At 36.2% G+C, this 12,909-nt stretch overlaps 1 protein-coding gene across 1 annotated transcript in view; it reads right to left on the bottom strand.

Annotated features, from left to right (window-relative positions):
• LOC130010729 (E3 ubiquitin-protein ligase rnf213-alpha-like) overlaps nt 1-12,909 on the bottom strand; it is a 368,341-nt gene that overhangs the window by 46,967 nt on the left and 308,465 nt on the right. Inside the window, exons 69-71 of the mRNA XM_056098708.1 lie at nt 10,582-10,664; nt 6,989-7,046; nt 3,775-3,986 (exon numbers count right to left, since the gene is read on the bottom strand). The gene's annotated coding sequence lies outside the window, so the exon portion shown is untranslated. The remainder of the gene's footprint in view (nt 1-3,774; nt 3,987-6,988; nt 7,047-10,581; nt 10,665-12,909) is intronic.

Genomic DNA, 12,909 nt, shown 5'->3' with positions numbered 1-12,909 from the left:
ACTGCTTTCCAAATTGACATTTGGCCAAGATAAGGTTGACTGAATGTTCATGGCATCTCTGGAGAAAAACAAACAAATTTTCTTCATGCTGTGCGTCATCTTTTCCATATATAACAACGTCATCAACAATTTTGGCAACACCTGTAACACCGTCCATGCGGCCGAAAGGTGTGATGAACGTGGTTAGGTTGGTATCTTCTGGTGCAATAGCGACTTGCCAATAGCCTGTCAAAGCATCAACCTTAGAGAACTTCTTGGCCTCGTGTTTTGATGTGGAGACAATCGCCTCATGTGGGGTTAACGATTGGTAGCGTTCTCGGATGACAAATTTGTTGAGATTGGTGAAGTCGACACACATTCTTATATCATCAGTGTTTTTCTAGGGGACTACAACAATAGGGTGACACCACGCAGTTGGTTCTGTGACCGGGGTAATGACTCCTTGAGCTACCATGCTATTCAACTTGGCTTGAAGCTTATCTCTTAAGGGCATCGGAATTCGTCTTGGGGTGTGAACGGAAAATGGCTTTGCATCATCTTGTAACTGGATGTGGAGCTGTTCACCCTTCATGGATTTGAGCTTGTCATCAAAGACTATTGGAAAATTGCGTACAACCTTTTGTTGTAAGTTGACAACCATAGCCAATAGATAAGGATTAGGCCAGTATTCTGGAATAAAATGCAATGCTCGGAGGGCAGGTCTTCCCAATATAATGCCTTTCATGCCTTGGGTCACATAAAGATGTTGAGTGGTGGTGACAGAGTGGTACTTAAGTTCAGTTTCAAAGTGGCCATCATATTGTAGACTAGAGTGGCCTACTCCAACAAGTGATCGATTTGAGGATTGCAAAGGAACAGGAAGCTGCATATTTTGGAACAATACTGGACTAATCGCAGAAACAACTGCGCCTGTATCAAGGCAAGCTTTATGAAGGTGTGACCCAAGGTAAATATCTTTACAGAATTCCAGATCCGAGTCATCTGAGGTATGTAAAATTCTGGAATGAATGCTGGAAATTTGCTGCATTCCACTACACTGCTTACTCCTGTGAAAATGACACAACTGTTTACATGCTGGGCAAGTTTTGCCATATACAGGACATGGACGTTGAGCGTGAGTTGTAAGACACTTCTTGCAGCTATAGGTGCGTATGGGCTTTTTAACTGTGAGGGGTGCCTTGTACTGGAATGTCTTGGACCTCTGGGCTTTATTGCTGGACATATAATTGATGCCTTCTTTGCTTTCAATTGTTGTCACGTGCTGGGCTGAAGATTATTCTGCACGGAATATCTCTGTGGCTGTTATCAAGGTGAGAATTTTGGCCGCCAGGAGTTTCTCGCGTGTCTCACTGTTAGACAAACCCAGGAAAATCTTATCCCTTAATAAACGACTGTGAATATTTTCAGGGTAATTGCAAGTTTTTAACATTTCTTTGATCTCTGTTAAAAAATCATCAAATGTTTCGTTGACCTCTTGGTGTCTTTTGTTAAAGTAGTAGGTTTCTACAACTTCATTTAGGCTACCTAAAGCATAGAATTGCAATGCCTCAATAATGTCTACTGGTCTTTCCCTTTGGGCACTTGTCAATGGCTGATTGTGAAGAATTTTAAGTGTTTCGTCTGCTAGGGACGATTTTAAAAGGGCGACTTGAGTAGTAGAGGACATTTGATCTAGCTCATTGATGCTTGAAAATATATCCTATCACTCTTTCCACGTCTTCAACGCTTCACCTTTGTCTTCCGAAAATCAAGTTTGTTCGGCAGAAGATTGAAGTTTACTTTGGTGGTTGTGGGAGGAGGCGGTGGCTGAGACATACTTGAACCAGTTCCGATGCTTTATATAAGGTAGCAAGAATTGTTTTGGGACAGTAAAACAGCTCGCAGCGCATGCTATTTTGTCTAATTTGTTTAATTGTAGATATTTCCCAATCAGAAACACGAGGCGACATTACAACATTACGTTCAAGATAACTTTATTACTAGAGAGCTAGAAAGGGCATTTAACTCGATAGGGTTCAGACCACACACCCACCGACTAGCGCAATTACAAACTAAATTCTGATAAGGCTTCTTTTCATAATCAACCAAACAAATTAAACCAAAAAACCTCAAAAACTCTGATTGAACAAATTTGCAGCTATCCCTGATTGAACAAATTTGCAGCTATCCCTTTGAGTTGAGTGAATGCCATTCTTTCAAAAAATGTATCTAACATTTAAAAGGTAAGATTTTGATAAATTTTTTGTACCATTTTGTTTACTCTATTTCCCACTGACCCTTCTGCATTATTTTCTTAAAATTTCTCACGTGTGCACGCCACTTATAGGAACTTGCAAGATCGACTCCGATCAAAGTATTTAGTATAATGCCATCAATCAGCCTAAAAGATCTCCTGTGACGTCACAATAGGGACACTAACTACTATTCCTGCTTTCAAAAATGAAGCACATCTGTGGACTTTGCAAGGAGATTCTCAAATGTTCATACAACTTAAAATGGCATTACCGAAGCTTTCACACCCATCTTAAATTCTGGCAAAAATCTTGCAACCAAAAATACAGATGTATTGATCTCACTCGACACCAGAAAACTAAACACCAAGTAGATCTCTTGGAAACTGCTGTGATACAGAGCATCGGCCACCCTTACACTCACTGTGAGGAAAGGTGTTCAAGTAATGACATCAAAAACAACAATGCAATTACTATGGACACCATCTCCGAATCAGCGGAGGATAAAAATGACAGATCACCCTGTCTTATATATCATTCCCAACCATGAGTAACTGGGAGATTTTTTGTGAAGGAATTGAGCCTTCCTTCGAATTAGAGGCCCGGCCAGTATTTAGTACAATGAATTGCGATGATTTGGCAGAATCAAATCACAGTAAAATAGACTGGGTGTTTTTACAACATTTCAACCCAGAAACACAAAAACAATTTTGTGAGCTCTTCGTAGAATTCAAGAAAGACTTCCGACGGGCCACTTTTCAAAGTATGTGAAATAGCAGCATAATTCTTAGCCTAACTCAAGGCAGAGAATAAAAATTGGGACACGTTCATAACTTTTTTAGCTGTGGTATCCCCACGGTGAAAACTAATAACAAGTGGTTGCCATGCAAGATACGTCCATATTTTGCAAGAGATGGACAGAGAACTAGCTAAAAATATAATGTGATTTTTTTGTACAGTAGAGTGTCCACAAACAAATTGTAAACGGACGGACATGAGCGATGATAATATTAGTGCATACATTCCGGTAACCTAATAGATTTATTAAACAATCCTCAAGTCAAACATGAAAGGCAATTTATAGCAGATTTCGAGAAAGTTCCATGACTTGCGCAGAAGGAATTAGCCGTTAAGTATTCAATTGGCCGAGCTACAGTGTCAGACATATTAAAGCGTAAAGATGTAAATGATTTTATGAATATATTGTACGCATGCATTGTTATTGTTAATTATTTAATGTAATAAAATATTGAAAGTACAGAAAGGTTTATCATTTTTAAAGGGAATAGCATTCTGGTGATTCGAAGCTACAATATAAAAATACTTCCGGTTTTCGAAGTTACAGTATTTCCGGTTTTGGAGAAAGCTCGGTATTCCGACACGCTGTGTGATCCGAAATATTGTAACGATCCTGTACGATGTCGGATGTGACAGAGTCCACTGTAGAACGAATCTAGTACCTTCCTGAGAGAAATCTGGGAAGGCTGTTCACCAAAAAACAGATGTTTTTACTAGTCTAAAAGGGTTTTAACAAATGTCTTACTTCTTGCTTGAATAATCGAATTAACTGATAAGCTTGTGCATCATGTTCTGTTTCTCGATCTATAACCTTTAGTTGAAACTGTCTCAAGAAATGCTCCACAGTTAATCTTTCTCTGTATCGCCATATAATAGGATTAATTTCAAGATTTTCTAAACCCATATCATCTGCTGGACTTTCCACTTCATACAGTATTTTTAAAAGATTATCCTCATCTTAAAACATAAAAATATTATTTAGTTACATATTTTTCTATAGATGAAAAAGATAGATTGCAGACAAGAAAATATATGCTCACAGCAGGTAAATCTTCTGAACAGTCTATTAAGATACATTATGGGAGATTTGATAACGAGTTGGCAGTTCTCACTACAATAGTTAAAATCTAGATAACGTAAAGGCAATTTGCTGAAAATTTCATTCAAATTGATCCACTATAAACCGAGAACTAAGCAATTGAAATTTCAGGCCTAGCCTCGGTCATCATTACTAAAGTCAGTATGATAAACAGCATAGTCTTGATTATCCCTTTAATCGTTAAATCGTGAAGGAAAGTTATGCAGTAAATTGGCTCATAATCCACTAAAGATCGCAGGCTAGCGATGCCATCTAGAGTTGATTATGGTCTGGATAGGTTAATCAATGTCTAATTAATAATTTAGATAACATTTCAGGCCTAAAGAAAGACCTGCATTAGACAGATTTAGCTCTTGCATAATGTATGCTTAAGCTTGTCACATTCAGATGAAAACTTTATTACCCACTAGAAAATCCATAATATTTTTCAGCTTGATCAAGGACAATAAATTTGTAAATAATTAAAAGACTGTATAGGGGTTTGGGACAATAACTAAGCATAAAATCAATAACTCCAAAATTCAATAGGATTGGTCAACTAAACGACTTGACATGCCGATCAATTCCAGCAAGTTCCAAGAATAAAACTAACCAGCGGCTGCCAGCAGGATACGCCCACATTTTGCAAGAGATTGATAGAGAACAAGATAGGTTGCCAGGCAACAAAACATACGCCCACAGCAGCTAAATCGTCCGAGCAGTCGACAAGGGTTGTCACATATTTATTCTTTTGTAGGTAATTAGAGGAATTTAATAGACAATTTCATACAGATGACATTATAATTTTCGTTGTTTGAAGGTTCACAAGATTCTAAAAACTAAAACAAAGGCCGTAACTCTGGAAGCAATCTACAGAAATTGTTCAAATTCGACAGGCTTTTTTCGTTTTACTAATTCAAATAATGCATATAAATTTCATACAGATCGGATGATAACTTTTGTTGTTCGAAAGTTCACAAAGTTCAACAAAGTAAATCAAGGGCCATAACTCTAGATGTAATTGACGGAAATTGCTGACATTCAATAGGCTTGTTCGTCTTCATTTCACTAATTTAGGTGATAACTGAAACTCAATAGGCTTGTTCGTTTTACTAATTTGAATGATACATATAAATTTCATACAGATCGGATAATAACTTTTGTTGTTAGAGCATTTACAAGGTACAACAAAGTGAAACAAAGGCCATAACTCACGGCGTAATTAATGGAAATTGCGGAAATTCAATAGGCTTCTTCATTTCACTAATTTAAATGATGCATATCAATTTCAAACAGATCGGATGATTGCTGTTGTCATTAGAGCGTTCACAACATTCAACAAAGTGAAACAAGGGCCATAACTCTAGATGTAATTAACGGAAATTGTTGAAATTCAATAGGATTCTTTGTTTTACGAATTTAAATGATGCATATAAATTTCATACAGATCGGTTGATAACTTTTGTCGTTAGAGTGTTCTCAAGGTGCAACAAAGTGAAACAAGGGCCATAACTCCAGAAGAAATTAACGGAAATTGCTGAAATTCAATAGGCTTCTTCATTTCACTAATTTAAATGATGCATATCAATTTCAAACAGATCGGATGATAATTGTTGTCATTAGAGCTCTCACAAGATTCAACAAAGTGAAACAAGGGCCATAACTCTAGATGTAATTAACGGAAATTGCTGAAATTCAATAGGCTTCTTTGTTTTACTAATTTAAATGATGCATATAAATTTCATACAGATCGGTTGATAACTTTTGTCGTTAGAGCGTTCACAAGGATCAATAAAGTGAAACAAGGGCCATAACTCTAGACGTAATAAACGGAAATTGCTGAAATTCAATAGGCTTGTCGTTAGAGCGTTCACAAGGTGCAACAAAGTGAAACAAGGGCCATAACTCCAGAAGAAATTAACGGAAGTTATTAAAATTACATAGGCTTCTTCATCTCACTAATGCAAACAACATATATCAATTTAAAAACAATCAGTTGATAAATGTAGTCTGTAGCGTGTTCACAAGAAATTGTGGACGATGGACGGATGGACCGACGAACAGGGGCGACGGCAATATACGACCACATTTCCATGTGGGCGTATAAAAAAACGATTTTTTGTACAATCAGGGGCCATAATCCAGAAAGTTATGGTCTGAAATGCGCAAATATCAAAAGGAATTGAGATTTTTGAAATATAAAGATATATTTTAATCGGCAGAACGATTTACCCAATACTACCGAATACCACCTGAATACCACTCCAATATCACCACATACTACCCAATACTACAACATAATAGTGCAAAATGAGCATATTACTTGATTCTTTTCAAAAATAGTGAGATATATTGTGGGAAATGTACTTCAAATGTCATTACAGATGTCTGGGACCACAAGCTAAAAGCATCATTTTTCGTACAACCAGGGGCCATAATTCATGAAGTTACTATCCGATATGCAAGAATATCAAAAGGAACCAAGATCATTGGAATATAAACATGCATTTAAAGTTTCATCAAAATCGGATCAAAATTGTAACCTCTTGAGTTTCCACAAGCTAAAAACGTGATTTTTCGTACTATCAGGAGCCATAATCCATGAACTTATTATGGTTCACTACATGACAATATCAAAAGGAGCCGAGATCTTTGGGCGATAGACCTATATTTCAAGTTTCGTCAAAATCGGATAAAAATTGTAACCTGTAGAGTGTCCACAAACAAATTCAGGATGGACGGATGAACAGGGGTGACGACAATATACGTCCACATGAAAATGTGGGCTTATAAAAAGGTTTTACCAGTAGTGTTTCAAAGTTCTGATGTGACAATGAAACACAGAGCCCTGATTAAGTCGATAAAATTGTATTGTTCTTACCTGAATTGCTATTTTCAACCATCTTTTGATTAGCATCAGTCAGGCTTTTTTCCATGTTCTGTAATATGAATTTTTATATGTTAAACCCACTACTAGATGCTATTAAACCATATTTAATTGTTAGCCTATATATAAATAAAGTGAGATGATACTACAAGACAACAGATAAATTATGTGTAAAGCCACTGATCATCATTTGAGGAATTCTGAATCCCTTGTAAACCATAATTTGGCAATATCATAGTTTACAAGGAGTAATAATCCTGAAATGACAAATGAATGAATGAATGAAATGTTGTTTAATGGCACCTCAGCTCGCATCAGGCAATGACAAATGATGTTCAAAGACTTTAATCAAATGTTAATATAATAATGTATAAAATTTTGTACTGATACATGTATTTTGAACGGCTTTGAATATTTGTATACCGAAAGTTCAATTTGTTTTCATTTAAACACAAAAATTCTTGAACACAGAATTTTTGAATTAGCATACAAATACTATTTATCACCCAATAATACATTCTACAGTAGATATCGCTTGTGTGATAAATTTCATAATCTCCTTAGGAGATATCGCTTTACATGAATTTGATTGGTCAGTTGAAAGGAACTACTTGTTTTTTATTTTCAAAGAACAATTCATTTTTTATTAAAAGTAACTTCTTTTTTTTTATTAAAAATGAATTAATTTTATTTAATTGACCTTGATGGAAACACTGGGTCAATATAAAGAAATTTGCAATGGTTGAATTGCTGTCAAACAATGATGTAATGTAATCAGGTTCAGTAAAAGTGAAATCTATAGCAAAGAATTACATTTATTTATTTGTGCATGTAAGAAAGGATTGGGTGATAAATAAAATCTCCTACTCGTCTTTTTGAATATCAAAAAATATCAACACTCGTTGATAAAGTAAAAAAAAACTCGACTGAGTCTCATTTTTTTTTACTTTATCGACTTGTGTTGATATTTTTTTATATCAACAAGCCAACAGTGCGGCTGATGTCCGCGACCGAAATCCCAAAATAAAAAGATGACACATAATAATTAATCGCGCATTTATTTTTTTTCAAAAGTATCGAGCAATTAAACCATACACTAAGTTTCATCACTCTCTAGCAGATAGAATCAAGATTATCTTGTCCCAAAGCATCGACAAATGAAATTGATTAGCTCTGCTTAGCTTCAGCTCGAAATGTTAATCATTGAACTCAGTCAAGACATTCACCTAACGAACATCAAGTTTAAATATTCTACCCAAATTAAAAGCAGAGTTGTTATGTTCCAAAGTCTTGACCAATCAAATTGCTTATCGCTCCTTAGCCTAAGCAGAAAATCCTCACCATCGAACTTAGTCATGGTAATGATATAATGAATCTATATTCGGAGTTTCATCGCTCTCTTTCATTATAACCAAAGTTATCGTGCCCCAAAGCTTCAACCAATCAGATTGCTTATCTCTGCTTACCGTAAGCAGACAATGTTCATCATCGAACTCCATCAAGGCATTCACCTAATGAACGCCTGCACCAAGTTTGAACATTCTTCCTCAATTAGAAGGAGAGTTATTGTGTTCCAAAGTCTCAGCCAATCAAATTGCTTATCACTCTGCTTACCCTCAACAAAAAATGTTCATTATTGAACTTAGTCAAGGTATTGATGTAATAAGGCTATACACCAAGTGTCCTCACTCTTACTTAACTAGAACCAAAGTTATCATGCCCAAAGCATTAACCAATCAAATTGCTTATCTCTGCTTACCCAAAGCAGAAAATTCTCATCTTTGAACCCCATCAAGGCATTCACCTAATAGACACCTACGCCAAGTGTGAACATTCTAACTCAATAAGAATGAGAGTTATCGTGTTCCAAAGTCTCGACCAATCAAATTGCTTATCACTCTGCTTACCCTGAGCAGAAAATGCTCATTATCGAACTTAGTCAAGGTATTGATGTAATGAAACTATACACAGAGTTTCATCACTCTCATTTAATTAGAACTAAAGTTATCGTGTCCCAAAGCATCAACCAATCAAATTGTTTATCTCTGCTTACACTAAGCAGAAAATGCTCATCGTCGAACTCCATCAAGGCATTGACGTAATAAACACCTACATCAAGTTTGAACATTCTAGCTCATTTAGAAGGAGAGTTATTGTGTTCCAAAGTCTTGGCCAATCAAATTGCTTATCGCTCTGCTTACCCTGAGCAGAAAATGTTCATTATCGAACTTAGTTAAGATATTGATATAAGGAAACTATACACCAAGTTTCATCACTCTCACTTAATTAGAACTAAAGTTATTGTGTCCCAAAGCATCAACCAAACAAATTGCTTATCTCTGCTTACTCTAAGCAAAAATGCTCATCTTCGAACTCCCATCAAGGCATTGAACATTCTAGCTCAATTAGAAAGAGAGTTATTGTGTTCCAAAGTCTCGGCCAATCAAATTGCTTATCACTCTGCTTACCCTGAGCAGAAAATGCTCATTATCGAACTATGAAATGAAATGAAATGGAGTTTAACGTCCTACTGTTCTGCTCCTAACCTGGGCTAATGAAGACGGGCATACGCCATACAGTGTGCTATGAGGGAAATTTTTGCCCGGACAGCGGCACTACGGCCTACTCTTATATCGAATTCCAACTGCCAAGGGATCTTTTACGTGCACGCCAATGTGTACACGGGACCTCGGTTTTTCGTCCCATCCGAACGACTAGACAGCTTTCCTTGTCAGCCCCTCCGTCCTGCATCACTGACAAGGGAGAACATTATCGAACTAAGTCAAGGTATTAATATAATGAAACTATACACCAAAGTTCATCACTCTTACTTAATTAGAACTAAAGTTATCGTGTCCCAAAGCATCAACCAATCAAATTGCTTATCTCTGCTTACCCAAAGCGGAAAATACTCATCTCCATCAAGGAATTGACCTAATAAACACCTACACCAAGTTTGAACATTCTAGCTTAATTAGAAAGAGAGTTATTGTGTCCCAAAAAGTGTGATGGACGGACAGACGGACGAGTAGGAGATTCTCTATTAAACAACAAAGAACTAAAATGCACCCTGTGATGACAAAGATATAGATTAACATGAAACCGTAATTATGTTTACACAGCGAAACCACACTAATTGTTTCAAAAATAATTAGGGGGAAATCATACATTAGACAAGTAAATTTAATAAGTAAGAACTTATAAACATAAGGCTATTGATTCAAATGTAAATGAACATGAAACCACAACAACAATCTGATATGATACATAGTAATCACGATCTAAGGTGTTGAAAGTTAAAAAAAGGGGTAATAATTAAATATCTAATAACTACAATCTACAGGATCATTTTTATTAATTTTTGTAACCTCATCATATGCCCTATTAATAAATAGTCTCAAATCTTAAGAGGATACTTATTGTAACATCATGCTTGTGTATAATAAACCAGTGATTGTTGTCCCATATAACTGTGTCAGTTTTGTTTTGTTTCCAATGCTAAATGCCACTAAAAGATTATCTAGGATAATAACCTGACATTTCTGTAGTATGATGGCACATCAGTTATATAATAGTACAATAACTACCTTTAAAACTTCTGATATTTTTGATGACAACGTATCTTCCCAGGTTCTTCTATTTTCTTTGCTGTCTAAATTCATCCCATTACCTACAATAACAATATATTTATATAACTACCGTACTATAGCACAGTCTGTTTATATTTCATCTACAAATTCTATCTTTTCTCTCCCAGTCAATGAATATATGCCCACCAGAAGTATTTTGAAGAGTGGCTGCCAACTGAAACGTATATATAACAAGCCAACAGTGAGGCTGATGTCCCCCGCCGAAATAGGAAAATAATTAGAGAGTTATTGTGTTCCAAAGTCTCAGCAAATCAAATTGCTTATCGCTCTGCTTAATCTGAGCAGAAAATGCTCATTATCAATCTTAGTCAAGGTATTACTGTAATGAAACTATACACCAAGTTTCATCACTCTCACTTAATTAGAACTAAAGTTATAGTGTCCCAAAGCATCAACCTTCGAAAGGCGGGGGACAATCAAAGTAGGAGAGTTATTGTTTTCCAAAGTCTCGACCAATCAAATTGCATATCGCTCTGCTTACCCTGAGCAGAAAATGCTCATTATCAAACTTAGTCAAGGTATTACTGTAATGAAACTATACACCAAGTTTCATCAATCTCACTTAATTAGAACTAAAGTTATCGTGTCCCAAAGCATCAACCAATCAAATTGCTTATCTCTGCTTACCCTAAGCTGAAAATGCTCATCTTCGAACTCCATCAAGGCATTGACCTAATCAACACATACACCAAGTTTGAACATTCTAGCTCAATTAGGAAGAGAGTTATCGTGCCCCAAAGTATAAACCAATCAAATTGCTTATCTCTGCTTACCCTAAGCGGAAAATGCTCATCTTCGAACTCCATCAAGGCATTGACCTAATAAACACACACACCAAGTTTGAACATTCTAGCTCAATTAAAAGTTATCGTGTCCCAAAGCATCAACCAATCAAATTGCTTATCTCTGCTTACCCTAAGCGGAAAATGCTCATCTTCGAACTCCATCAAGGCATTGACCTAATCAACACATACACCAAGTTTGGACATTCTAGCCCAATTAGGAAGAGAGTTATCGTGTCCCAAAGCATCAACCAATCAAATTGCTTATCTCTGCTTACCCTAAGCGGAAAATGCTCATCTTCGAACTCCATCAAGGCATTGACCTAATAAACACATACACCAAGTTTGAACATTCTAGCTCAATTAGGAAGAGAGTTATTGTGTCCCAAAAAGTGTGACGGACAGACAGACGGACAGACAGAAGGACAGACAGACGGACAGACAGACAGACAGACAGACGGACGAACCCATTTTAATAGTCCCCTGCTTTCTTCGAAAGGCGGGGGACAATAACTGTATGTAACAACTGACTTTCAACTAAATGACTAGATACACAATCACAGGAAGTTTCAACAAGCAGTTGCCATGAAAGATACACCCACATTTTGCAAGAGATGGATAGAGAACAAGCTAAAAAAAAAGACAGGTTGCCAGGCAACGAAACATACGCCCACAGCAGCTAAATTGACAAGTGTTGTCACATATTTTTACTTTTTTTTGGTAATGAAACATTTATAATACACTAAAATCTGATTAAGAGTAACAACTCATAAAGTAATTATCAGAAAACCATTAGAATTTGTTTGGATTTTATAAAGTTCTGCCGCATGCTAACGTTCAGTATACGAAACTTTTAATATCATGGATTTAGCTGTTCAAGTCATAAAAATTCATTGAAAATCAATATACATTGTTCGTCTCAAGATCTTAAACTCTGTTTATCAATCTGAAGTCAATCAGATTATAACTTTAGCCTCTAGAGCGTCACAAGATTTTTCAAAGTGATCAAGGGCCATAACTCTTGCAGTAATTATCAGAAATCGCTGAAAATCAATAGGCTTCTTCATCTCGGTGACCATAAACACTGTGTATAAATTCAAAGTCAATCGGATATTAACTTTAGCCTCTAGAGCGTCCACACGATTTTTTAAAGTGATCAAGGGCAATAACTCTGGCAGTAATTATTGGAAATCGCTGAAAATTAATAGGCTTCTTCGTCTCATGGCCTTTAACACTGTATATAAATTTAAAGTCAGACCGCCAGACGGACTGACAGACCGATGGACGGACGGGGGCGACGACATTTCAATGTGGGCGTATAAAAAGTGATTATTAAGTTATGGTCTGAAATGCGCTTAAATCGAAACTGAGATCTTTGGGATATAAACATATATTTTAAGTTTCATCAAAATCGAACAAAAATTTTGACCTCTAGAGGGGCCACAACCTTCATATTACATACTTTTACACTATTTGCTTACAA

Source organism: Patella vulgata, chromosome 2 (assembly GCF_932274485.2).
Source record: "Patella vulgata chromosome 2, xgPatVulg1.2, whole genome shotgun sequence".
NCBI classification, from domain to species: Eukaryota; Metazoa; Mollusca; class Gastropoda; family Patellidae; genus Patella; species Patella vulgata.
The sequence above is the reverse complement of the archived record's forward strand: the minus strand, read 5'-3'. Positions and strand labels throughout refer to the sequence as shown.